Genomic DNA, 26,789 nt, shown 5'->3' with positions numbered 1-26,789 from the left:
TCCTGGAGACCCGGGATCGAATCCCACGTCAGGCTCCCGGTGCATGGAGCCTGCTTCTCCCTCTGCCTGTGTCTCTGCCTCTCTCTCTCTCTGTGACTATCATAAATAAATAAAAATTAAAAAAAAAAAGATAAAAAAAGGATAAAAAAATTATGAAAAAAAAAGAAAAGAAAAAAAGCAGTAGAAAGAAATATTTCTATAAAATTTCTTCAAGGGATTCATAAAATTAAAAGATGTAAAATATGACAATGTATACCTAAAACATCAGGGGAGAGGAGTAAAGAATAAGCTTAAGCTTAAGTGATGATCAACTTAATATAGATTGTTATATGCAGATGTTATATACAAACCTAACAGTAACCACAAATAAAAACCAGTAATATATATGCAAAGAATTAAAAGAAAGGAATTCAAGTATATCACTAAAGAAAACCAAACCATAAAAGAAAGCAAGAGAAGAAAGGATCAGAGAAAATCCATAGAAACAATCACAAAAAAAGTGACAAAATGGCAATAAATACATATAGACCAATAATTACTTCAAATGAAAATGTAAATTAATCCATCAACATGCTACCTGTAAGAGACTCCTTTCAGTCCAAAAGACACCTGTAAATGGAAAATGATGAGAAACATGTATCATGCAAATGAGTGTCAAAAGAAAGCCAGTGTAGCAATACCTACATTGAACAAAATAGACTTTGAAACAAAGACTGTAATGAGACAAAAAGGACACTATATAGTAATAAATAATAAAAGAAACAATCCAACAAGAGGATATAACAATTTTAAGTATTTATTACACCCAAAATGGGAACACCTAAATACATAAAATATTTAATGACAAGCAGAAAAGAAATAATCAGCAGTAATATAATAATAGCAGGGGACTGTAATACCCACTTACATCAATGGATAGATCATCTATACAGAAAATCAACAAGGAAACACCAGCTTTGAATGACACACAGGACCAGATAGATTTAACAAGTATATTCAGAACATTCTATCTTGAAACAGCAGAATACACATTCTTTCAAGAGCACACAGAACATTCTCCAGAATAGATCACACATTAAGTCACAATACAAGTTTCAACAAATACAAAAAAATTGAATTCATATCATTCATCTTTTCTGACCACAATGCTATGAAACTAGAAATCAATTGCAAGAAAAAAATCTGGAAAGAGCACAAATACGTGGACATTAAATAAAACATGCTACTAAACAATACATGAGTCAACCAAGATATAAAAGAAGAAATCAAAAATTACATGGAAACAAATAAAAATGAAAACACAATAGTCCAAAATCTTTGGGATTCAGTAAAAGTGGTTCTAAGAGTAATTTATAGCAATACAGGCCTACCTCAAGCAGCAAGAAAAATCTCAAATCAACAACCTAACAACCTAAGTAAAACCAAACAACAAACCCCAGCAAAAGGAAAAAAATAATAAAGATTAGAGCAGAAGTAAATAATCAAGAAACTAAAAAAATAATAGAACAGATTAATGAAATCAGGAGCTGGTCTTTTGAAAAGATCAACAAAATCAACAAACCTCTAGCAAGACTCTTCAAAAACAAAAAGAGATAGGACCCAAATAAATAAAATCACTTATGGAAGAGAGAAATAACAATCAATACTATAGAATATTATAAAAACCTATATGCCAACAAACTGGACAACTTCAAAGAAATGGATAAAGTCCAAGAAACATAATCTACCAAATGTAAAGTGAGAAAAATAGAAATTTTGAACAGATCATTTACCAGCAATGAAACTGAATTAGTAATCAAAAAACTTCCAACAAACAAAAATTCAGGACCAGACAGCTTCCCAGGTGAATTCAACCAAACATTTAAGGAAGAGTTAACACCTTTCTCCTCAAAGTATTACAAAAAACAGAAATGGAAGGAAAACTTCCAAATTCATTCTATGAGACCAGCATTACTCTGATCCCAAAACCAGATAAAGACATCACAAAAAAAGAAAACTACAGGCCGATATCTCCCATAAGCAGAAATGAAAAAATCTTCAACAAAATACTAGCAAACCAAATCCAACAATACATTTAAAAAAAAAATCATTCACCACAATCAAGTGGGATCTATTCCTGGGTTGTAAGCACTGTTCAATATTCACAAATCAATTAATGTGGTATATCACATCAATAAAAGAAAGGATAAGAAATATACAATCACTTCAATAGACACAGAATAAGCATTGGACAAAGCACAGCATCTATTCTTGATAAAAACCCTCAACAAAGTAGATTGTTGTATGAGGGAACATACTTCAACATAGTAAAGCCATATATGAAAACCAGCTAATCATCTTTAATGGGGGAAAACTGAGAGCTTTTCCTTTAGGGTCAGGAAAAGACAAGGATGTCCACTCTCACCACTTTTATTCATCATAGGACTAGGAGTCCTAGGCACAGCAATCAGGCAACAAAAGAAATAAAAGGCATTATGAATTGAAAAGGAAGAAGTAAAACTTTCAGTATATGCAGATGACATGATACTATACATAGAAAATTTGGAAGACTTCACCAAAAAAATTGCTAGAACTGATACACAACTTTAGTAAAGTCACAAGATACAAAATCAATGTATAGAAATCTGTTGCATTTCTATACACCAATAATGAATCAGCAGAAAGAGAAATTAAGAAAACAATTCCATTTACAGTAACACCAAAAACAATAAAATATCTAGGAATAAACTTAGCCAAAGAAGTGAAAGATCTGGACTCTGAAAACTATAAAATAGTTTTGCTGAAAGAAATTCAAGATGACACAAAGAAATGGAAAGATATTCCATGCTCATGGTTGGAAGAATAAATATCATTAAAATGTCTATACTATCCAAAGCAATCTACAGATTAAATGAAATCCCTATCAAAATACCAATAGCATGTTTCACACATTTAGAATAAACAATCCCAATATTTGTATGGAACCACGAAAGACCTCAAATAGCCAAAACAATCTTGAAAAAGAAAAACAAAACTGGAAGTATCACAATCCCAGTCTTCAAGTTATTTACAAAACTATAGTAGCCAAAACAGCTTGGTATGGGCATAAAAACGGACACATGAATCGATAGAACAACAGAAAACCCAGAAATAAGCCCACAATTATAGGTCAAGTAACAACAAAGGAGGAATGAATATCCAATGGAAAAAAGACAGTTACTTCAACAAATGGTACTGGGAAAGTGCTTGAGCGAGGGGTCTTCCCTTCTTTGCTGCTGCTAGAGGAACAAGCCCAAGGCAGGCACCTGATTTGACAACATGGAGAACTGAGCCACACTAGCCATCAACCTATCAGCTAGATGTGTGAATGAGGCCATCCATTCCCAGTTGATCCTCCAGCTGATTTCAGCTGCAAGAGTAAACCTAAGGAAAACAGCTGAAGAACTAACCAACTGCTGCCAGCTCCAATTGCCAACCCATTAAGTAGTGAGTAAATAATTGTTTTAATACACTAAAACTTGTTTATTTTGGAGGGGAGGGTGTTATTACATGACAAAACAGCAAAGATGAACTAATGGATGCCTCCATTAACTTATTCCAGCCAAGTCACATTTCCAACTTTGTTTTCCAAAATTCCCCTATGCTCCACCAAAATTGCATGTGTTTTTATTCCCTAGAAATTCTTTACACTTCCCTCAATATTTCTTCATGAATTTTTCTTCCACCTGAGGTGCCTTTACTCTCATATCTCTTGAAGAAATATCATTCATATTCTCCTTGTACAGAAAGTTTCATATATAAAAATATAGAGGGAGAGAAAATTTGGTGCACTGGAGTTCCTCTCAGTATTCTTAAGAAATACGTTGGTGAGATGAGAGGGAACTTGAAGGGCATTGCATGGATTAGAATATAGACTCAGCTGCAGAAACAAAAACTCAAAATATGAGTGGATTAAAAAGAAGATAGGGGCACCTGGGTTGCTCAATCAGTTAAGCATCTGCCTTCAGCTCAGGTCATGATTTCGTGGTCCTGGGATGAAGCCCTGCATCCAGCTCCCTGCTCAGCAGGGAATCTGCTTCTCCCTCTTGCTCTTCCTGTCCTTCCTGCTCAAGCTTAGAAAGAAAGAAAAGAAGGAAAAGAAAGGAAAGGAAAGGAAAGGAAAGGAAAGGAAAGGAAAGGAAAGGAAAGGAAAGGAAAGGAAAGGAAAGGAAAGGAAAGAAGAGAAAGAAAATTTACCTCTCTCTCAGTCTCTCAGGGCATAGTAGTCAGTCAAGGACAGGGATAGGGACTCCATCCTGTCAGTACATCTTGTTGCTCTACTGTTCCTGTGGCTCTTATCTGCATAGTTCAAGATGACACTGCCATACCCACATTCCAGCCAGAAGGAAGAGGGGAAAGTGAAAAGGCAGGCTCATTCTTTTATGGAGAAAAACCCGGATAGTGTATACTTCAGTTTCCGTTTACATTACATTAACTAGTGATAGTCATACAATTACACCTAGCTGCACAGAGCTAAGAGATGTTTTGTTACCTTGGCACTCAAATATTCTACTAATACTATGGAAAAAGGGAAAAACAAATATAGGGATCTGTAGTAGCCTCTACCACAAGTTAGATCATGTGCATTAGCCCCATAAAATGCTATGTATAAGGCAAGAAGAGAAGTTGATTTTGTTCCTGAACGTTAGGAGAGAATAGGAGAGGGGAGAGAAAGAAGATGCTATGACTCCTCCCTGAAACCTTTTTTTTTTTTTTTAAGATTTTATTTATTAATTCATGAGAGACACAGAGAGAGGCAAAGAAATAGGCAGAGGGAGAAGCAAGCTCCCTGCAGGGAACCTGATGCTGGACTCCAGCCCAGGACCCTGGGATCATGACCTGAGCCAAAGGCAGACACTCAACCACTAAGCCACCAAGGTGTCCCCTCCAGAAACCTTTAACTCCACAACAAAAGTTCTAAATACTTGGAATGAGAAACCCTGTGATGACTGGTAAAGAGATTCAATTTTTCAAGGTAAACATAGAGTGTACACCTGGATGCAAGAATTAGAAGAAGAGGGAGCCAAGTAAAACTCTGAGAACCTACAGAAGAATATGGAAAGCTCTGAACCAAAGTGGACTTTGGAAATGAAGCAATCTTACATTGATTTCATGAGATGGGAGATAGGATGCCCCAGCATGTGAGTACAACCACAGTTCCTTTTAAATTCCACAACTTTTAAATAAACAGGGGTTTTAAGAGCAAGATTAAGCATAGTTGAAAAAAAACACAGTCAAAAAGAAATCAATGTAGAATTCCTAATTGTTTTACTTATAGCAACTATAAAATTAGCAATTTGAGAGAGCTTTAGTTAGGCTTAACATAGTAGTGAGTTTTAGCTACTGGAAATAGATCAGAAGTATGAATCACTTTCTTAACTGAAAAGTAGACTAAATATAACCATCACAGATCTTAAGAATTTCACCTAATTTTTTTCTCAATCACATTTTGTATACTGACACTAACACATCAGTAAAGAAAACAGGATGAACTGGCCAGTTCCCTGCTGGGAGCCTGATGCGAGACTCTATCCCAGGACCCCAGGATCATGACCTGAGCCAAAGGCAGATGCTCAACCACTGAGCCACCTAGGTGCCCCAGTTTCTGTCTTTCTAAATGAACTCCATAATATTAGTGGAAATGACCCAGCAGATGGACAAACTGTGCGTTTCTGACAGACTGCAACGTGACTGATTACAAAATAATTCACTGCTGAAGAGGCCTCATCACCATCAAAGCTGTCATGGAGGAAGTTTATTTAGAACCAAATAAATACAAATCAAGAGTCATCAAGAAGACCTATGTGAGCACCTATGTGTCATTTTTCACAGAAAGTCATCTTTCAGATGTTAACCAGGTACACTACAAGAAGGCCTTCTTAAAAGAAATCCCTTGTTGAACAATATGGTCCTGTCTTTCCTAAGTAAGCTTTTAGGGGAATGTCATTGAAAAGACATGACCACCAATCAACCCCACCTGGAGACTTCTCAACCCTGTTCCCATCCTTAGGATGTGGGGTTCTGCTTGCCTTTCAGCTCCCAGAAGCTGCCCCAAGAAGAGAGTCTTGAGGCATGGATGTGGTATTGAAAACACCTACACAGCATATGTACTTGAGCCCGGTTAGGCCCTCTTTCTAAACTTTTAAGATGAGGAGGGTGGGTGCAGGGATCCAATCATCTTGCTGCCACCCAAGACAGCCTCATATGTATATCCCCTTTGTTCACTAAAACTGCCACCTACCAACCTGGAGTAGTCTGAGTATTTCTTTAATCGCTCCTCTTCCTCCTCCTGCAGGGGCAGGTTTCAGATCACACCTGGGAAGCTCCTTAGAGAGCTTCAAACCAATAAAACTGTATGAGAACAGAAGTTGAAAGTGTCTCATTAACTGGAAATGTAGAATATGACTGTCTTATTTGAGCTTGTGGTGAGTATTTCAGTTTTCTGCCCAGATATTCAGGTTATCTCCATGTTACTGATTACTGACAAGCAGAATTTCAGATAATTTGGTAATACAACAAATATGGGACTATCTATCACACTCAGATACCATTCCTTTTCTGCCCACACCATGGCTTGCAAGTGTTTGTGTCAGTTATATTTAAAAAAATGTTAAAAGTAATATATAACAAATTTTTTCAGCTTCTAATATATAAAATTTTAAAAATCCTCATCTTTTTAATACCTTCATCTTGTGGGATCCCTGGGTGGCGCAGCGGTTTGGCGCCTGCCTTTGGCCCAGGGCGTGATCCTGGGGACCCGGGATCGAATCCCACATCGGGTTCCCGGTGCATGGAGCCTGCTTCTCCCTCTGCCTGTGTCTCTGCCTCTCTCTCTCTCTCTGTGACTACATGAATAAATAAATAAAATCTTTAAAAAAAAAAAAAAACCTTCATCTTGTGTAAGAGGGCTCAGCAACTCTGCATTGTGCCTTATTGCCACTTCTATGTCCTATTAGCACTGTCTTATCTCTCCATCGCTATAAAGGACTCAGGTGGATTCATCACTTCCCACCTTTTGAGACCCAAAGGCATCGCTGTAGTCCTTGGAATGTGCTCTGCTGATTTGCTTCTCTCTTAAAAATGCTGATATTTTTCAGGTATATATTTCCTTTAATCTCCATTTTCTATGGTAGAATGTTGTAAATTAAGGATTCCGGTTCTGGGATCCCTGGGTGGCTCAGCGGTTTAGCGCCTGCCTTTGGCCCAGGGCGTGATCCTGGAGACCTGGGATTGAGTCCCACATCGGCCTCCCTGCATGGAGCCTGCTTCTCCCTCTGTCTGTGTCTCTCCCTCTCTCTCTCTCTGTATCTCTCATGAATAAATAAATAAAAATCTTAAAAAAAAAAAAAAAGAATTCCAGTTCTGGGTATGAATTCCATAGCTCTCAAATTCCAAAATCTATCATTCATAGATAGAGAATTACAACAGGAATACATACTTTGTGCAAACTTTTATTAATTATCTAAAATCAGGTAGCACTTAACATAGATACCACATATCAAGTATTTTTTAGTAAAATAATAATTTTGAGCTACTAATGGGTTGCTGTCTTTCCTGAACTTTCTCATACCTGTCATCCTTCATGAAGGCAAATTTGATAGTTTTCTCTATGCTGCCTCAGAGGAGGAACAAACATACACACTAGAACTAAAGAAGTAAGTTAAACTTCTGAATGAACCTTTATAAATTTATATGAGACAATATTGAAACCCAGAGTCTTATCTTTAAGAGCCAGGAGAGGTATGGAGGAAAAAACAAAAACAAAAACAAAAACAAAACATTGAGGGATTCTAAAAACTTTCATTTAAAAATGAATAGAAGAGCCTAAACTACCAGATCAGAGTTTATATCATGAACCAGAGCATGGGAAGAGTGTTGATGATACAAGTATTTGCCAAAAGAAATGAAAATTTTGACAAGAGAACAAGCAGGAGTAGGTGAGAAGGGACTCCATATGCTATTGCCTTCTTGGAGACAAAATCCTAGGCCAGAGGGAGAGAAAGGAATAGAAACCCCAGATAAATTTGTGGGGACCCCACAAAAGAATAAAGTAGCTTTTGGCATTCTAGGGTTTAGTCCAAAAGGCTCCATGTTCTGGTTAGCTAGTACTGAAAAGAGAATTACTCCAAAACACAGTGGCTTAAAACAACAATAATCATTTTATTATTGCTTATAGCTTCTACAGATGAGGATTTGGGGAAAGGCTAGGATAAACAATCCCAGCTTGCAGATCTCTCATGCCTTTGCAGTCAGATAATGGCTAGAGCTACAACAATGGACGGAAGGTATCTGCAAATCCCTTCAAAAAGTAGAGCCTGATCCTACCTTATTGATTGTGGGCTGGACTTAGTGACTCACTTCCAATGAATAGAATAAAATAGAAGTGACAATGTGTAACTCCTGAAGCTAGGTCATAAAAAGAATTGAAGCTTCCTCCTTGCTATACTAGATCTCTTGCTCTCAGGGAGGCCAGTTGCCATGTGATTGAGGACAATTGAGCAGCCCCCGTGGAAAGGCTCACATGGTAGGAATTGAGGCCTCCAGCCAATAGCCAAGGATGAAGCCTCTTGCCAGCCATGTGAATAAACCATCTTGGACTAGATGAATGAAGCCCCAGCTGACATCTTGCTTTACTGCAACCTCATGAGAACTGATTTCCAGCTAAGCCACTCCTGAATGCCTGACCCACAGAAACGAAGAGGTAATAAAAGCTTGCTGTTTTAAGCCACTATGTTTTGGGTAATTTGTTATGCAATAATAGATACCTAATTTGAAGAGGAGTTTGGAGCAGCAAGGGGCTCTCTAGTCATACTTCTCTTTTTACATGGTGCCTCTTCATGTGGTTTTTCTGAATGGGCTAGTTTGGGTTTCCTCACAGTATGGCAGCTGGACTGCTTATATGGTAGCTGCTTACATGATGGCTGATAGGCTTTTGATGATCTATCCTCAGAAGTCACATAGCACCACTTTCTGCATACCCTATTGCTTAAAATAGCCACAGAAGCTGTGCCATTTCAGGGGAAGGAGTCCCTTCTCTTAATGGGAGGAGGGTCAAAGATGTATTGCATGAAGAACACATTGGATGAGAAATAATGATATAGTTGTCTTTGAAAAATACAATCTTCCACATTTAAGCCAAGTGCAACATCCAACAGGGCATTTGAATAGGAGATTGTCAGAATTACAAATGTAGGAGTCATCAGTATTTAGAGAGCAATTGAAGCCCCTGGAGTGGATGAAATCACTTAGGAAGAAAGAATAGAAAGAGAAGGAGATGTAGACCCAGGAGTTCATCACAAAGAACTCTAAAACTTAAAAGCCAGGCCAGCCAAGATGTTTAGAGAGACAGAAGGAACTCCAGAGTGATTTAAAACTGCCAGCTATTGCATGCTGCCTAAAACCATTAAAGATGAAATATAAAACTTAAACCTTCCTAAACAAATAAACAAACACCTTGTCTAGAAGAAGAAAAAAAATATATGCATAGCAGATTTAGCCTACAGCATAAGGAGTGTCTATAAGTTTCTAATTCTCTGTTGTTGTTGTTCTTGCCACTCAAGGAAATCTGAATTTATTGTGGCCAATAGTATTGTCATTGCTTCAAGCATAACCTCCCTACATCATGCTAGGCTAAAATATTAGGCATCTAGTGTTGATACACTAAAAAAATGGTGTTCTTCATGCCTGAGAAAAAAGAAAAACAACAGAGTATTGGATCTCAATATCAAGAAAAAAAAGAGTATTCAAAGAAAGAAGAGGTAATCATTTCAGGAGAAAAGGCTGCTGAAAAATTAAGTTAAGTTATAATAGAATATTATTCACTGGATTTAACAACATGGAGGCCATTAATGATCATCAATCAGTGGCATGTTGGGAGGCAGAAACCAGACTACAGTGGTTAAAAACATAGAAGAAAAAATAAGCATAGTCCTGGCAGGGAGACAAATCAAAATCACAAAAAAAGAGATTAGCCTTGTGAATAAGAAAACCAATATCTCTAGGATTGTAGAGAAGGAGGTTAGATGAACACAGATGACTATATAAGTGGGATCAGTCCATTGAGGAAGTTCATACTATAAAGGACCTATAAAGGTCATTTGTTGAGAGAGAAGAAGAAAAAATGGCTATCAGAGCCTGAGGAGCTCTCCAAAGGCTCATTACTGAAGAAATGGCAGACATATTCCTTGCAAAACTATAGTGTATGATCTATGTCTTTAAAATTTTCATTAGGACTGAGCTTTACCTTTTATTTGTTTAAAAAACAATAAAAAGAAGTGAAATCAACCATTTTGCTTTCCATTTAGTGTTTTTTTAAATAAAACATCTAATAATATTATATATTACTACCAAGTCAATATGGGAATGGTAGGAAAACCCTGGTCATTTGTTGCATCTTACTAGCAGTTATAAGCCAGCTCTCCTAGGGAAATCTAATTTTTAAATTCTTCATCCAATCTATTACTTTCTCAAAATGTAGTTGCAGTGAAGAGAGAGGTAGAAAAGGCCTAAAAGCAAAGGCTTCAGATTCATTTTTGGTTTTAGCCATTGCAAGAGACAGATTGCTTATAGAGTACTATATTTACTGTGACCTTTTCAAATAACATAGTTATTTATAACATTATGTATGAGATATTGTTCTATCATATATTTTTCCTGCAATTGGTTTACAATGGTAAAGCAGCATGGATTCCTTCTCAGAGGAGATTCTTGTGAAAATTTATTACAGGCTCAAGATCAAGAGTGTTCTCAATAATGATTTCATAGCAGATGGCTCTTTGGCAAAGGAAAAGAAAGAAAAGACTGCAGCGTCATGTGAAAATGGGCTCCTGTTCAACAAAAATAGAGCTTATCCAATTATAATGGAAATAGAGAAAGGAGTTTCACCTTCAAAGAATGGCTTTAACAGCCTTGTGTCCTACTACACCAGACTGAACTAACACAGACCAAAGTTCAACATAAATGTAAATTTCTAGTAAGAAACATAAACAAAAGAAAAAGACATTAGTGATACTGTGACTATAGGAGCCACATATCTTCCTTATGTTAGGTTTGCTGGTATCAGTATAATACTGCTGCAATGGCTACAATTCTAAAACAGGATTATATGTAATAATATTGTTCTCCAGTCTGAACAGATGGCCCACAGAAGCTCTGCTTTCCTAATCCTGTTATTCCCAATCTCATTAAATTAAAAATTATATATTCCATGTTTTTACTGGGTCTGCTCATTTAAGATGCAGTCATTATAACAAAGGTATTATGCTCTGGAATTTAATTTGATACGGTTATATTTAATACACTGTAGATGTTCTTAAATTGGGCAGGTATTTTAAAAGACTAGGTTGATATTTCAGGTAATTGTTTTTGGAGGAATTGCTTCTTTGATAAACAGTGTATTTTGTTGTGTTTGGGTTTTAAGTCTAACAATTTCAGGCCAAGACCTTTAGCTTGCATTTGCTTATATGCATCTGTTGTATCCAGTGAACCTTAGTAGAAGGAGATTCCTCAGATAAGTGGCCATATCACTTTCTCCAGTGCATTAAGCACTTTGTCCAGAAACATTAAAACTGGCCTGTTTCCAAGAAGTTTCAGAGAAACAAAAACTTAAAACAATGGAAATTATAATATCCCTTTCCATATCTATCAGCAATAGACTGACATTTTGGTTTTTGGGTTTTTTTTTTTTCAAAGATTTTATTTATTTATTACTGAAAGACAGACAGAGAGAGAGAGAGAGAGAGAGAGAGACGCAGAGACACAGGCAGAGGGAGAAGCAGGCTCCATGCAGGGAGCCTGACTTGGGACTCCATCCCAGGTCTCCAGGATCAGGCCCTGGGCTGAAGGCAGCACTAAACCACTGAGCCACCCGGGGCTGCCCTAGACTGACATTTTGAAAGGCAGTTTAAAAGATATCTAAAAACAGACTACTTGTTATTTTTATTTGGAGATAAATCATTTTCCAGTCTAAGTCTTAATAAATAAATTTTTTATATCCCAATCTTATTCACTGAAGTAGAATTGTTATTCTAATAAATCCTACTCAATAGTCAAATAACACAATTCTCTCCTGTTTTTCATTTTTTGTTCTTATGATGGGCAAGCCAAATAATATCTGACATTTTGGAGAACCTGCCACTTGCCAGATATTGTTCAAAGTGCTTCGACTAGAACAAATACTTGTTAAAGTGTCTATACTACCCAAAGCAATCTACAGATTAAATGAAACCCCTATCAAAATACCAATAGCATGTTTCACACATTTAGAATAAACAATCCCAATATTTTTATGGAACCACGAAAGACCTCAAATAGCCAAAACAATCTTGAAAAAGAAAAACAAAACTGGAAGTATCACAATCCCAGTCTTCAAGTTATATTACAAAACTATAGTAGCCAAAACAGCTTGGTATGGGCATAAAAACGGACACATGAATCAATAGAACAATAGAAAACCCAGAAATAAGCCCACAATTATAGGTCAAGTATCAACATAGGAGGAATGAATATCCAATGGAAAAAAGACAGTTACTTCAACAAACGGTACTGGGAAAACAGGACAGCCACATGCAAAAGAATGAAACTGAGCCACTTTCTTTCACCATACACAAAAATAAACTCAAAGGGGATGAATGACTTAACTGTGAGACCTGAAACAACAAAAATCCTAGAAGAGAGCACAGGAGTAATGTCTCAGACATCGGCCATAGCAACATTTTTCTAGTTATGATTCCTCAGGCAAGGGAAATAAAAGCAAAAACAAACTATTGGGATTACATCAAAATAAAAATTTCTGCACAGTGAATGAAACAATCAACAAAACTAAAAAGGAAACTTACTGAATGGGAGAAGATATTTGCACATGACATATTCAATAAAGGATTAGTGTCCAAAATATATAAAGAACTGATACGGGGATCCCTGGGTGGCGCAGTGGTTTGGCGCCTGCCTTTGGCCCAGGGCGTGATCCTGGAGACCCAGGATCGAATCCCATGTCGGGCTCCCGGTGCATGGAGCCTGCTTCTCCCTCTGCCTATGTCTCTGCCTCTCTCTCTGTGTGTGTGACTATCATAAATAAGTTTAAAAAAAATAAAAAAAATAAACCAAGGGAAAACCAAATCATTAAAATAAAAAAAAAAAACTGATACAACTCAACATCCAAAAAACAAATAATCTAATTAAAAATGGGCAGAAGACATGAACAGACATTTCTCCAAAGAAGACACACAGATGGCCAACAGATACACAAAAAGATATTATCACTTCCCATCAGGGAAATGTAAATCAAAATGACAAGAAGATATCACTTCACACCTGTCAGAATGGCTAAAATCAACAACACAAGAAACAGCAAGTGTTGGGGGAGGAAAAGGAACCATGGTACACTCTTGGTGGGAATGCAAACTGGTGAAGCCACTGTGGGAAACATTATGGAATTTCTTCAAAAAATTTGAAATTGGGGAACATGGGTGGCTCAATGGTTGAGCATCTGCCTTTGGCTCAGGTTGAGCTTGCCTGGGATCAAGTCCTGCATCAGGTTCCTCGCAGGGAGCCTGCTTCTCCCTCTGCCTATGTCTCTGCCTCTCTCTGTGTGAACATGAACAAATAAATAAAATCTTTTAAAAAAATTAAAAGTAGAACTACCCTATGATCTAACAATCTCACTATTGTGTATTTACCCAACAAATACAAAGAAACCAATTCAAAGTGATACATACACCCCTATGTTTATTGCAGCATTATTTACAATAGCCAAATTATAGAAGCAGCCCAAGTGCCCATCAATAGATGAATGGATAAAGATGTGGAATATATATATATTTATATATATAATGGAATATTATTCAGCCATAAGAGAGAACAAAATCTTGCTATTTGCAACAACACCTTTGGAGCTAGAATGTATAATGCTAAGTGAAATGAGTCAATCAGAGAAAGACAAATACCATTTCATTTTACTCATGTGTGGAATTTAGGAAACAAAACAAGTGAGCAAAGGAAAAGAAAAGAGAGAGAGAGAAAAAAAAAAAACCCAAGAAACAGATTCTTAACTATAGAGAACACATGGTGACCAGAGGGGACATGGTGGGGGAATGGGTGAAAGAGTTGAAGGGGATTAAGAGTACACTTACGAGCTGAGTAATGTATAGAATGGTTGAATCACTATATTGCATTCCTGAAACAAATATAACATTGTATGTTAACTATACTGGAGTTAAAAAAAAACTTAACAATAATATTAAATAAAGAGATGTAATTTAAAAGAAAAAGTACTTTGATGAAGACTAATGAGCATTGATCCACCTTTCCTAATATTTGCCATTCAGATTAATCAGATGATACCAGGTGATTTGATTCATATTCTGTCTTAATCCCTCATTAAATTGTTAATAATGAGCAAGTTTTATGGGCAGTTGCAACAAATCAATAAATTGGTACTTTAACCAAAAATTTTTTACAAAGACACATTGAAAAAAACTACTAAAAATGTAAGCTCCTCCTTTAGAATATACATTCTCTGAGGACAGGGACATTATCTCTCTTGATCTCTACCATATTCCCTCTCCCTGAAATAGTGCTTAGCACAGAGCAGGTGCTCAGGAAGGCCTGCAGAATGAAACCAATGAATAAGTGTATCACAGATGCTCAAACTCTTGAAATCTATAAAGGTTACATGAGTTCCTTATTTATTTTTCTGTCACTCACTGAGTATTCTGTGCAAGGGAATTAGATGTACATTGAATAAAAGAGGAGGGGATAAATCAATGACAAGTCTTTAATGCTAGAAGATGCTGCACATTTGGATTTCAAAGCACATCCCTTTGGTTTTCTTATTGTTGAGGCCTGTCATTGGTCTACCATAGTGTAACACTAATAAATTCAAGCCACAAATTCTACTGTTGAAGCTACTACTCTGGAAAGAAAAAAAAATCCTGCTGAACAACAGGGACATCTGCTGGTTAAAATATAATGCTTCTACCCTTCAAATATTGCATCTAGATGGATAAGGAGATTTGGGAAATAAAGTAACACCAAAACTTCTGTTAGACAAATGCTTACTTTCAGAGCATTCTAATAAAATGATCTCCTCGCACTACAGCAATAATAAAAGGTAGCATTTGCTTCATTCTAGAGTCACACAAATAGTGACACCATCTGAACAACTGAGCTCTCCGTAGTCAGTAACTATTGCCCTAAAGTAATTGCCCCAGTAACTATTGTCTATTCTAAAGAAGAGAAATGGCTATCTTCCTGCTCTTCTGGCTTAACATACTTAATTATCTTTGATCTCAACATTTAAGTCTATCAAGTTAAAGTATTGTGCCATACACTTGCAAACTGAAGCTATGAGTCAGAGGTGGCAGACAGTCCAACTACCTCTGAGCATGAGCTGACTCCCATCTTAGAGGAAGGGACTTAAAATGAATTAACGTTGCAAGAGAGACTGAGCCTACCCCTAACTAACACTGTGCTCTTTCCTTTTTACAAACATCATATAGTTCAGTTGCTTCCTACAAATACACTCTTTCCTACATTAACTGGACAAATGTTCTCCCATCCTTTACCTCCTACTATGGTGATTTCTTCTCATCTTTCCAGTCTCTGTTCAAATGTCTTCTCAGAATACCCTACTCTAACCATCACTTTAAGGGCATTCACTTTGTGTCCTCCTTAGAACTTACAAAAATTGGCAATTTTTTATTGACTTATTGGTGTATTATCCCTCTCTCTCCTATTACAGACTGTAAAGGAACAGGTCTTGGAATCTGGGTCCAGACATTCTCCCAATTCTAAAATTGGTAAAGTAAATTAGCTGGTTTATTTTGCACAAAAAAATTTCAAGAACAGAATGAAAACTTTTATCCTTGCTTGCTAGGAGTATCCAGTTTTAGTTCTCCATTTTCTTAACTGAAAGAGAAACCAAATTTTGCTAATGTTCCATTAATAAGTCTCAGTAAAGAACTATTGCAAAAGAAAAAGTGAGGAGGGTATAAAAAGGTGGTGACTAGATTGAGAGATTAAAAGAAGTGTGGAGATGATATACTGACACAAAATGGGGGGGAGGCAGGAAAAAAGGAGAGTTATATAAGCTCCAGAGAAAAGTGTAGAGGAGAAATGTGAGACAAAAGTGAACCTGGAAGAGCCTGATGTGTGTGCCTAATTAGGGACAGTTTGTTCATTACCCTATTACTGTAGGAATCCTCATCATATTTCCGGAATTTCTTGAAAGCCTTCCAGTGTAAACCATGAACTGTATTAACAGGACTCAGAAACTGTGTGCAAAGAAAATGGACTACTCAGTAATTGTATTTTTCAAGTACTTTGAACAAAAGCCCTTGCAAACTTCTCTTTCATACCATCCAGGACACAAGATGATCATCATACACCACACCTTGCCTCTCAGTATTTGAAATACTTTTGTATTAATATATCACCCTTGCATAAAAGAAAGGTAATTCCATTAGTATTCTATCATTGAAGATCTTCAAGAAAGTGTTATAAAAAAATCTAGAGTACAAGAGAGTTAATCATAACTAGCAAGTGCAGCAAATACTGTAACTGTGCTGTAAATACTTTTATAATATAACTTCTATTCGGGATAGAAATATTTCTCATGATTTTTCTACAAAATATTTAATTCCTAATTAGGTAAATCTTAGGATAATAATAAAAAGCCTCCTGCATTTCCTAGGTATACAGTGATGAAGTACTAAGGGAGAAATAACTTAGATGTACAACTATAGAAAGTTGCCCTAGACTTTGAATTATCTTATGGATAGTCCTTACAATGATTATGCAAGTTAAAGATATAATGGTGTTTCTATAATTAATTTTATTATTTTTTCTTATTACTAAAAAAAAAAAATTTAAGTACACCCGTTTCTCCCACCCTCCACCCATCACCTCTGGAAGCTATCAATTTGTTATCTGTACATATGAGTTTGGGGTTTGTCTTTTGTGGGGGGAAGGTGTATTTGTTTTTAAGTTTTCACATTAATTATATGGCATTTGTCTTTCTCTTATTTCACTCAACATGATCAACCCTTAGGTCCATTCATGTTGTCACAAATTTCAAGATTTCATTTTTTTATTGTGAAGTTTTATATATTTATATTGATGGATACTTACATTGTTCCCATAGCTCGGCTATTATAAATAATGCTGCGTTAAATATGGGGTGCATGTATCTTTTTGAGTTAGGGCTTTCATTTTCTTCCACTAAATACTCAGAAGTGGAATTGCAGGATTATATGGCTATTCTATTTTTTGAAGGAATTTTATTGAGGAATATCCATACTGTTTTCCATAGTGGTTGCACCAATTTACATTCCCACCAACAGCATGACGGTTCCCTTTTCTCAACATTCTCATCAATGCTTATTTATTTTTGATAATATCCATTCTAACAGGTGTGAAGTGATATCTCTTTGTGGTTTTGATTTGCATTTCCTTGATTAGTGATGTTGATCATCTGTGTTTGCCTTGGAAAATGTCTATTCAAATCATCTGCCCATTTTTAAATCAGATTGGTTTTTTTGCTATTTTCCTTTTAAAGATTTTATTTATGAGAGAGAGAGAGAGAGAGAGAGAGAGAGAGAAGCAGGCTCCATGCAGGGAGCCCGACATAGGACTCGATCCCGAGCCTCCAGGATCACACCCAGGGCTGAAGGTGGCGCTAAACCTCTAAGACAGCAGGGCTGTCCGTTTTTTTTTTGTTTTTTGTTTTTTTTTCTGTTTGTTTGCTTGTTTGTTTGTTTCCGTTGAATTGTATGAGTTCTTTACATATTTTGGTTATTACTCCCTTATCAGGTATATGACTTGCAAATATGTTCTCCCAGTCAGCAGGTTGCCTCTTCATTTTGTTCATGGTTTCCTTTGCTGTACAGAAGCTTTTTAGTTTGAGGTAGACCAGTTTATTTTTGCTTCTGTTGTGTTTGCTTTTGGTGTCAGGTTCAAAAAATCACCACCAACACCTCTGTCAGGGAGACTACTGCTTATGTTTTCTTGCAGGAGTTTTATGGTTTCAAGTCTTATGCCCAAGTATTTAATGTAATTTAGGTAATTTTTATATATGATGTAAGATAGTGGGCATTTCATTCTTTTGTATGTGGCTGCCCAGTTTTCCCAGTACCACTTATTGAGGAGCCCATCCTTTCATCATTACGTATATTCTTGGCTCCTTTGTCATAAATTAATTGACCACATATGTACAGGTTTACTTCTGGGCTGTTTGTTCTCTTGAGCTATGTGTCTGTTTTTAATGCCAGTACCATACTGTTTTAATATAGCTTTGTAATACAATTTGAAATCAAAGAACATGATGTCTCCAGCTTCGTTCCTCTTTCTCAAGAATGCTTTGGATATGTGAGGTCTTTTGTGATTCCACACAAATTTTAGAATTATTTTATTTCAGTGAAAAATGCCATCAGAATTTTTAAGGAATTTCGTCGAATCTGTATATTGCTTTCAGTAGTGTGGACACTAATAATATTAATCCTTCCAACTCATAAGCATAGAATATTTTTCCATTTATTTGTCTTTTCCTTCATTAATGCTTCATAGTTACCAACACGCAGGTCCTTCACCTGCTTGGTTAAATGTATTTTTTACATATCTTATTCTTTTTTAATACAGTTGTAAATGGTATTGTTTTCTTAATTTCTCTTTCTGATACTTTGTTATTGGTGTATAGAGATGCAACCAGTTTTTATGTATTGATTTGTATTCTGCGATTTTACTGAATTGATTTATTTTTTTTAAGATTTTATTTATTTGTTCATAGAGACAGAGAGAGAGAAAGAGAGAGAGAAGCAGGCTCCATGCAGGGAGCCCGACGTGGGACTCGATCCCGGGTCTCCAGGATCACACCCCGGGGCTGCAGGCGGCGCTAAACCGCTGCGCCACCGGGGCTGCCCACTGAATTAATTTATTAATTCTAAAAGTTTTTTGACAGTCTTTAGGATTTTATATATATAATACCATGTTATCTGCAGATAGTTTTACTTCTTCCTTTCCAATCTGGATGCCTTTTACTTCCTATTCTTGCCTAATTGCTGTGGCTAGGGCTTCAAATACTAGGTTGAAAAAAAGTGGGAAGAGTGGGTATTTCAGTCTTATTCTTTTTTTTTTTAAAGATTTTATTTATTTATTCACGAGAGACAGAGACAGAGAGAGAGAGAGAGACAGAGACACAGGCAGAGGGAGAAGCAGGCTCATGCAACGGGATCCCGCCCGAGGTGGGACTCGATCCCAGGTCTCCAGGATCAGGCCCTGGGTGGAAGGCAGCGCTAAACCGCTGAGCCACCTGGGCTGCCCTCAGTCTTATTCTTGATCTCAGAGAAAAAGCTTTTGGCTTTTCACCGTTATGGTTAGCTATAGGCTTGTCACATATGGTCTTTACTATGTTGAGGTACATTCCTTCTATATTCACTTGTTTTTATCATAAATGATGAATTTGCTTTTAGAATTATATATTAAATATTAAAATACATTTGTCTTCCCCAAGTAAATACCAACTGACTTTTGAAAAGGTGGTTATGAAAGAAACTCATCCAGAAAGGGAGAATTATAAGGATGGGCTTGATTTTTTTCAGGGAATTAACAGCAGAGTGCAGCAGAGTGCAGGCTGCAAAATTTTGCAGGGGATAACAGACAGCCAGACTATAATTTAGATGCTACACTGTTATGCCTTGGTGAAAAAGAATCCTATACACTTGTGCTTTATGAGAAATGTGGCTAATTAGGGACTACTTCCTCATAAATGTTAATGTTAACAATTTTACATATGTAATTATTTCATTAGAACTACTCTGAGAGTAATTGCTTTTCTAGTTTACTTTTAAGTGCTTATTACTACACATTAGGCTCTGTGCAAAGCATGTCTACAGTATTTTGGGAGGTAGATTAGATTATTCCCATAATTTGAAGGCAAATGAAGTTGAGCAGTGAATTACTATACCCACTACTAAGCAATAAAGCCAAGATGCATACTCATGTACCCATTTAAAAATTGAGTGATATATGTAATACCCAAATAGGATATAGAGTATCACATACTGGTAATAAAGTTGATGTGATAAAATGCTGCTTAGCATTTATTTATTTTGAAAATTGGTCAAACATGTCCATCTTCCAGTTGAGTAAAGACTGGAAACTGGTTGAAATAACTTTTTTTCATTATAAAAAAGACTGTTGCCAATGTGTACTTTGTGAAATGCAAAAGAGTAATAGTTCAGAGCATAGGCTCAGGGGCTGAGGCTTCAATTCTGACTCTATCACTTCTTTGCTGTGTGCGCTTGGACATCTTTTCATTTTTTGGTTGTCTAAAATAGGAATCTTTTGTAATAACTATAGTGATGCATCTGGCATTTGTGAACATTAAATGAGTTTCATACATGTAAAGCATTTGACACATAAGCACTCAAAAACTGCTGGCTCATATTGCCCAAATCCAGAGGCTTATTTCACCCTTTCATTCTTTTTCAAGCAGACTTTTTTTGAGGAGTAGTTTAAGGTGCACAGCAAAATTGAGAGAAAGATACAGACTTCCCATATACTACTTGCTCTATACATGCGTAGTCTCCTCCATTATTGTCACCCAGAGTGGTACATTTGTTACAAATGATAAACCAACAACGACACATCATTATCATCCAAAGACCACAGTTCACATTAGGGTTCATTATTGGTGCTGTACATTTTGTGGGGTTTGATAAATGTAGAAGCACTTGTATATTATCTACCATGTTAGTATCAGAGAATTATTTCACTGCCTTAAAGATCCTCTGCTCCATCTATTCCTCTCTCCAACCCCAAGCCTTGGCAACTACTGATCTTTTTTTTTACTGTCTTCAGTTTTGCCCTTTCCAGAATGTCCTATAGTTTGAATCATACAGTATGTAACTTTCTCAGACTTATTTTACTTAGTTATATGCATTTAAGCTTCCTTCATGTCGTCCACAGCTCATTTCTTCTCAGCATTAGATAATAATGTATTGTACAGATGTACCACAATTTATCCTTTCACCTACTTAAGTACATCTTGGTGTCTTACAAGTTTGAGGCTTTTATGTGGATGTAACTTTTCAACTCATTGCATAAATATCAAGGAGCAACTGTTGGATCGTACAGTAAAATTGTTTAGTTCTGTAAGAAACTGCCAAACTGCCTCTCAAAAGGACTATAACTTTTTGCATTCCTACTAGCAATTAATGGGAGTTCCTGTCCCACATCATCACAAGAATTTGGTGTTATCTGTGGTTTTTATTTTAGTCATGCTAATAGGCATATAATAGTATGTCATTTTGTGAAACCCAACGTTTATGACTGAGAAATTCTTTTACCCCAAAGAATAGCATGGTAATGTGGACTACTGCTGAAAACTATGTACATTTGACGTAAAATGTAAATATTTATGTTTCTAAACCCATTTCAGTATGTTTTTTACCACCACCCCACAGTTTCCTTGATGAATTACTGTCCCTTCCACAAAGTCAACAATACTTTGTAGTCAAAGGAAACAACTGCGTAGAAAAACCAAAACAAGCTAAGATAACTGGGGGGAGGGGGGGCGGTGATTATTAAGCATTATTAACCTCATTAGTTACTTAAGACCAATTAAGGAGTACATATTTACGTTCTCCATAGCCTTTATTTGACCTTTACGACTGAGGCTGAGTAAAATGAGATTGGAATCATAGAGTTGTAACAGACTCGCACCACTCCACCACAAGATTTTCAGGGCCTTGAAACAGAGGCACATAGGTGGCTCAGTGGTTGAGCATCACCCGGATCCCGGGATCGAGTCCCGCATCCGGCTCCCCGCAGGGAGCCTGCCTCTCCCTCTGCCTATGTCTCTCATGAACAAGTAGAATCTTAAACAAACAAACAAACAAACAAACAACCCAAGCCTCTGCCAGGGTCTCACGGAGCTTCTGAAAGACTGGCCTAGGGGATGGTCCCAAATATTGGTCCTTTCTAAAAGTCTCGGCCGTAACTGCAGAGCGGCCGGCCTAGAGAAGCAGAGCTCTGAGGCGGACAGCGCACTAGAGTGGCAGCTGCCTAACCCGCAGAGGGTGTGTGGCCGGAGCCGCATCCCACGCTCAAAGAGGTTCACACGTCCCTTCAAGCGCCCACCGGAGTGCAGCCTGGGCGTGAAGGGCCAGACACAGTGCCCGGCTTTCTTTCCCATCTAGACACGGCTCGCGTTCCTGCCACACCCGGCTGGCTCTGGAGCCCGGGAATTTACGAAACTCTGCCAGGGGGTCCAAAATGCTCCAGGAGCCAGAGAGGCAGACCACAGTTACACCCAACAACGGTGGGCCTCCTCCTTCAAACATCAGCAGAGCCAGTGTCGGCACCGGGATCTCACAACGAGAGAGAAGAGCGGACCACAGGCGACTGACTGCCAGAGAAGGGCACCGACGCGCCAATACCCCGGGACTTTTTTTCCGCGCGCCGACTTGGCCGGAAGTGACGCGAGCAACCGACGCGCAGAGCGGTCCCCAGGGAGAGGAGAGAGGGAGGGGAGCGTGCGGGGGCTGGGGGCGGGGCGCGGCCGTAGCTCCGTTTCCGGTGGCTCGTCGCGCTCGCTCACTCCAGCTGCAGCCACTCTTGCCCGTGGCTGCTTCCTCCATCCTGGTATTTTTTGGAGCCTCCATCCTGGTTCTTCCAAAGTGCCCGGACCCAAAACAGGAAGTAAGTGCGATGGAACCTTCAGGTCCCAACCGCCGCCAGGGCCGCTCCGCCCAGTGGAGCCTGTCCGGCCCCCTTGCTGCCAGCTTGCTCCCGCCGATCGGCGCAGGCTGTGGGCGCCCGGGCACCGCGGGCGGGGTCGGAGCTGGGCCTTCCTGACGCGGAGGCTGCCGTCCCCGCACGCTCAGGCCAGGGCCTCCCTCTCGGGGCCCGGCCCGCGGCGGTGACTCTGGCTACAGAGTGCGGGAGCGAGCGGCCGCCGAGGCGCAGCAGCGATCCGGCGGGGGCGGAAAATGGCGGCGGCTTCGAGGAGCTAAATGGCGCCGGGACCCCTGGGGGTGGGGTGGGCCGGGAGCTTCGGTAGAGAATTGGGCCTGAGAATGCGGAGAGTGAGGAGCCTTACTTGCTCTCTCGTGGTGTTCCTTTTTTTTTTTTTTTTTTTTTGTTACCTTTTAGGGTTTATGCGGTCCGGTGACGGAGAGGTGGGCTGGAGAGAGTTGGGCGGGTCTCGTCCCCCCCCCCCCTTTTTTTCTTTTACCTTGTTTGCGTCTTAGACTCTTCCATCCTTTGGGATTCGTCCTAGCTCTGCTATTGAAGGCCCATGCGGAGGCAGTCGGGGGTGCTGGCCGCATTATCTCGGTCAGCCTCTCTTGAAAAGGACGGACAGGACTGACTGCGGGGAGAGAGTGTCCTAGTCGAGCGAAGAACAGTTTTAAAATGCGTCTGCAAAAGCAGTAATTGTCCTATTTTACTGAGTCCTGCGGAAGTCTTAAGATTTTTTTTTTTTTTTAGATCTTCTTGTCCTCTAAAATAGACTTTGTTCTGACCCTCTCCCCGGCGTAGATTGGAGAGTGGAGGTGGCCAAGTGCCGTTCTCTGCAGTTGAATGAGACAGCATGTGTGTTTTGTTTTTTTAATAATAAAAATACTCGGTGAAGGTAAGGAGAGCGTGATAATTGCATGACATGTATGTAAGTCAGGACTCCCACTCCCTCTCCATGTTTGAATTTGGAAATAACGTTTCAGTGTGTGTTTGCTTTTCTTGTAACTTGATTCATCGTCGTGTTGCTCCTGACAGGCGAGGCTGCTGGTTGGGACATCCGACAAAACACATAGGATCTAGGGTGACTCTCGAATATGCAGTGCTTGAAGCCTAGGATAATACCATCTCGAAATTTTGTGTCTTTTCCTAATCATGTCTTCACTTTTAATTCGTGCAAGACCATGAACCATTTGTAGCTTTTAACCTCCAGTCCAAGTAAGAAAATATTCTTCCATTGTGTTGAAAGTTTTACGGAACGGAATTTTTTTTTTTTTTTTTTTTTTCTGTTTTCGTTTTCAGTTAAAGGTTTTCATGTGTGTGTTTTGTTTTGTTTTATTTTGTTTTCCCCATTAAGATTCCTTTTCTGAGCCGGCTTTAAATTTGTTGTTTCTAATAATCTTTATAGTATTACTGATTTAATTTTTAGTAATTTGAGTAATTATCACCACTTTAACATTTAAAGATTCTTTGATGATGATGATGATGATGATGATATACCAAAAACTTGGCATCTTCCTATGGTGATATAGTGAGAGGTCTTAACCTTATTAGGTTAAGATTCAGAAATTTAGTTAAGATTTAGGAAAAAAGTAAAATTCAGTCCTTTAATCTTAGAATTGTCAGGCTGTCCGAGAACTGTTGTTTTTTCATTCACAAGGGACAAAAAAATAAATTTTATGTTTTGTGATAATGTCATTTTTATTTCCATATACTTCTGTGCCACCAAAAAGCTAATTTTTTTTTTTTTTTTTTTTTTTTTTTTTTTACTATTTTAGTTGATAGGCTCACCCCAAAATATGCTTTTTGGGACTGATCTAGAATCTGCATTTTCTGCGTGAATCTCTTTAATTGATTGCAGTTGAGCTAGATGATGGAGCCAAAATGCTATTGCCCTTTCTTCATCTACAGTTAATCAGTAAGTACTGGGCATTGCATACTTGCTTAGAACTTTTAAGTTCATACTTTGAGCAGTTAGATGAATAAATATGTATTGTGTAAATATTTTTCTTAAAATGTTCAGGTTTTAGAAATACTTTGAGGGGAAGCAGTCACGTTCTGGAGTTAGGCTTTGATTTTTGAAAGCAGAATATGACTGAGAAATGATTACTAATAGAGAATTATATTAAAAGAAGGCAGATGTCCTCTTGATTCTTTAAGTTCTCTTCTTTTTACAGGGTCCCCCCCCCCCCCGTTTTTTGTTTTTTGTTTTAAAGATGGGGCAAGTTTATCTCCTTTTACCCCAAGGCAACAGGAGAGATAAGCATATTTGTAAGGTTAGATATTGCTAGTTGGTATTGAAATACAGACAAAAGCTTTCCTTTTTTTATTCACTTCATTTATCTCTCCATCTACAGACCTTATTTTATTAACGTTGTAATAAGATTGTATGTCCTGACAGTAACTTCACATTATTATAAACAGTTGCTTTTGTCATGCTCCATTAAGTTCATTGGCTTAAGTTAACACAAGTGAGGATGAATACACTAATGTGAAACACGAGCATCCCTAGGGATTTACAACCTGCACATAGATGTTAAAAATTTAGGAGGACTGGGATGTGTGTTTTAAAAGTATTGAGGTCTTAGATCATAGCGAACACACTTCTATATCTGTTGTAGGGACAGCAAAACTTTAGAACAACAATGGTTTAATAAGAGTTGTACTTTCTCTTATGTCTTAGAGGCTACTTGTTTAACAAGGGGTGTTTATCTTCTCAAAATGGAGTTTTATTTTTAATAATCAGTTTTACTGCCCTAATCTTGAGCAGTTTTTTTCCATATAAATGATTGACTAAGAAATGGTGTACCTCTAAATGCTTTGCAATTTCAGTTGCAAAGTCTCTTCTATCCTCAAATGATAGGAAATGACCTGGAAAAGTGATGAACTTATTGCTAAGTGTATTAAATGTATAGATTTATTAAATGTATGTGGCATTTGTTTGCTTTCATATCTGAATTCCCTCCCCCTTTTTTTTTCCTTTTGTGAAGAAAATTCTTGTAATAGAAATCACGAATAGGTTTTGGTTTTGCTTTGATTCCATAAAGATAAATAAAAGAATGAACCTGTTTATCATGTCTGCTGCTTCAAGTTTGTGGAAAGACACCCCAATCCATGACTGAATTCCAGAAAGATGTTCTCAGGAAACAGCACATTGGACAGCCCTTTATGAACAATTTTTAAATTTTTTTTTAAACTGTCATTTTGGTTATGTACACTGTTATCAGGCCATTCTCCAAGCACTGAGTTGTCAACACTTTATTTATCATCACATGTTATGTAGCAAAAGAAATACTCATTATGTTTATTTACTGTCTATTTGTATATTAGTATCTGTCAAGTGTCCTTTAAAAATCAACTTTAATGTAAATCGGAGGACTATGATGAAAATTTGATGTATTTCCATATATAAATGTAGCCAAATGCTCATCATAAGTTCTGAAACCATGTACTACTATGTGAAAAATATTCTCTTTCAGATCAGCAATATGATTTTATTGCCAAACTAGGTACAAAATTCTGCACCTTGAACCATACTACCAAGTAATCGTCTTTGATAATAACATTGTTTTTCAATAGTTTGTAATTGGGGGCGAGGGCAACTGAATGGCTCAACTGGTTAAGCCTCTGGCTTTGGCTCAGATCATGATCCCAGGAGCGGGCCTGTGTCAGGCTCCCTGTGCTACAAGGAGTCTGCTTCTGCCTATTCCTGGCTTGTGTGCCTCCCCCCCCCCCCCAATAAATAAAATCTTTAAAAAAAATAGTTGGTAATTGAAATCAATCTTAAGCAACTAAAGCCTTTTACAATAAACTCCACAAACAACTTTATTGATGTGGTGTGTAGTCATATTTTGCTACCTTAAAACTAAGGTATTACAATCATTAGTTACTTTAGTATACTTTATATTCATTTATAACTTTGCTTCTCAAACTTATCCACAAAGTGTACAAAAGAGCAAATCCCCAGGGACTTGGAACCACAGTCCAAAGCATTCAGCCTCAGTGTAAAATGTCCCTATCCCTATCTTGGATAAAATCAA

The 26,789-nt window shown here is 37.8% G+C and overlaps 1 protein-coding gene and 1 long non-coding RNA gene across 14 annotated transcripts in view; one reads left to right on the top strand and one right to left on the bottom strand.

Moving 5' to 3' along the window:
* LOC144288989 (uncharacterized) overlaps positions 1-26,789 on the bottom strand; it is a 90,331-nt gene that overhangs the window by 48,479 nt on the left and 15,063 nt on the right. The gene's annotated exons all lie outside the window — the stretch shown is intronic.
* Positions 22,554-26,789, top strand: part of DMTF1 (cyclin D binding myb like transcription factor 1) — a 44,348-nt gene continuing 40,112 nt past the window's right edge. For 2 of the 10 annotated variants that reach the window (XM_077857145.1, XM_077857136.1), the window contains exons 1-2: positions 23,151-23,967; positions 24,528-24,667. The gene's annotated coding sequence lies outside the window, so the exon portion shown is untranslated. Of the gene's footprint in view, positions 22,714-22,830; positions 23,100-23,150; positions 23,968-24,527; positions 24,668-26,789 lie in introns of those variants that run through there. The other 8 variants (XM_077857138.1, XM_077857142.1, XM_077857141.1 and 5 more) reach the window with 8 other exon arrangements.

This window comes from Canis aureus, chromosome 18 (genome assembly GCF_053574225.1).
Source record: "Canis aureus isolate CA01 chromosome 18, VMU_Caureus_v.1.0, whole genome shotgun sequence".
Classification (NCBI taxonomy): domain Eukaryota; kingdom Metazoa; phylum Chordata; class Mammalia; order Carnivora; family Canidae; genus Canis; species Canis aureus.
The sequence above is the reverse complement of the archived record's forward strand: the minus strand, read 5'-3'. Positions and strand labels throughout refer to the sequence as shown.